This window comes from Echinops telfairi, unplaced genomic scaffold (genome assembly GCF_000313985.2).
Source record: "Echinops telfairi isolate 266 unplaced genomic scaffold, ASM31398v2 ScPeMD7_9;HRSCAF=40, whole genome shotgun sequence".
NCBI lineage: Eukaryota > Metazoa > Chordata > Mammalia > Afrosoricida > Tenrecidae > Echinops > Echinops telfairi.
In genome coordinates, this window is record NW_022103906.1 from 16,258,674 (window position 1) to 16,260,967 (window position 2,294).

The window sequence follows — 2,294 nt, forward strand, 5'->3', positions numbered from 1 at the left end:
GAGCCCAAACTGACTAAGGGGTTCTAGAGCAAACCAAAGAATGATCTGCCCGCTCTTTCCTCCCAGCCCTCGTTTCTCTGGGGCTTTGTTTGTACTATCAAAAGAAGCTCAGTGTGTATCTTGCTGAGTGGGTGGGTTCTTGGCTTTCTCTCCTCTTCCCAAAGGGACTGGGAGCAAGATGGATTTACTGTTCTTAAAAAGAAAAAAAGGGAAAAAAAAGATTCTCAGAGAGCAGGCCCCACCTCGGATCGGGGATCGGGAGAGTGGGTGTCTGCCTACCTTTGGAGGTGCCAGCTCCTTCGTTGGATCCGGGTCAGGGAGCTCTTTGCCTTCTCGCCGAGTCACTTCTGTGGCAGGGACAGGGACACCCTCTCCTGGTGGCAAGTATTTGGATCTTGGTTCCTTCAGACATTGGGTTTCCTCCCAATGCCATTCTGTGGCTTCTTCTCAAAGCCCAGACTAGTAGGTTTTTAAAGACTGTGTCCCACAGTCACTGAGCCGAAAGGCTAAAGATAATTCACCTTTGACCACATGGCAGTTAGACACTACCTTGATGACTCTTTTTCTGCTTCTTTGAGGGATTACTAGAGGGTTATAGGGTCTGCAGAGCCCTCCGCAATTACTTCCCTCCAGCTGTCTCCTCTCACCATGAATGGAAAGATACTTCTAAACACCTGTGCTTTCTTTTATGGTTTATTCTGAAACCCTGACTCTGGATACTCTATTAAGTGACCCCGGCAGGTTTTTCACCGTTCCCAGGGCTGCAGGTCGAGGGAGAGAGACAAGGAACAGATAGGTGGGTGGCAGCAGCTTACATGCACCAGTCGTCCCGTGGAAGAGGAAGAGACTAAATGCTCCTTTAAAGAGTTCCTGGCCTGGCTTAGAGGTCACTGTGAGTTGGGAATTAACTTAATGGCAGTAGGTTTTTGTTTTGACGGGCCCCCAATTGTTCCATTAGCTCATCTGCCCCTTTGGGAAAGACCTGATCTTCCTAAGGTGAGAAGCAGCTCTTCAGTCAGTGCCAGAGAGCTGCTCCGGATTCTTGGACTGGTATTGGTCTAGTCAGTGTGGTGCGGAGAAGCCAGTTAGATGGTGGTAACCTTCCCGGGCTGACGCCTGCTAAGCACCCGGTCATGCCCGAAGGCAGGCTAGCGGAGGTTAGATTCCTGGCCTGCAGAGTGGGGTGGGCAGGAGTGTGAGATTTAAGCTGAGGCAATCATATGAAGAAGACACAGGTTCATCTGCAGCCCTGGCCCTGAGAGTTTCTGGAGACCACAGGAATTCAGTGGAACCTGGGGTGCATTGCTTGAGAAGTAATTTAAGCAAAGATATTGCTGTGGGGATGGGAGATTTGGGGAGATGATCGCCATGCTAACTAATGATCAGTGAAGACTGGGTGAGCTGGTTCCTGAAAGTTTGTGGTCTGGAGCCTCACCGTCTTCCAAGCATGGCTCATTCAGAAATTCCTTGGGCCCTTTTAGAACGTGGCCATCTTGGTAGGAGTCCTGGACCTGCGTCCCAGAAGTCAGGTGCTCAGGGAATAATACCGGGCCCCCTCTTGGGCCTGAGCAGCCGCCGCGTCCACCCCTATGTTGTAATCCAGGCTGCCGTCTGGTCCCACGTGAAAGCACTGGGGGCTTCTGAAACTCCTTTGTCCAGCTTCCCGCGGGATTGAAGCGGGGATTTTAAAAACCTCGTGGACAAATGGAATGAAAAGGCAGTGGAGTTTTTTGTTAAACGTTTTAAGCCCCCTCCTAGATGTGTGCTTTTCAATCCAGTACACTGTTCGTGTTTGGGAAACACACACACACACACACACACACACCAGTCACACACCCCAATCACACACACATACACACACTCACCAATCACACAGAAACGCATACAAAAGGCTAGGGGATGTGCCGTGAAGGGTGATGGTAGACTGAGTTTGGTGACAGGTGGGACAGACAGACACAGTTATGCATGGGTGTCTTTGCTGGGGACGGAGTATATTTTTATAACTTAGTTAATTTTTTTTTTTAATGTGGAATTCTGACCCTTGGGAAGGCTGGAAACCAGGCCCGCAAGAAGTGGCCCGGAGTTCTTCCTCTTCTCCCTGCCTCACTGAGAAGTATAAGCTGACAGCAGGCTGTTACTCTTCCCGGTCCCCTCTTCAGATCTTGCTGGTGGGGGCAGAGGGAGCATTCTGAGCAGGGGCACTCGCCTGGTGGGCGCCCTCACCCTTGTCACCGCTGCGCTCTTCTTCAGAACTCTTGCGGAGCAGTCAGCCTCCTTGTTGAAAAGCTGCTTTG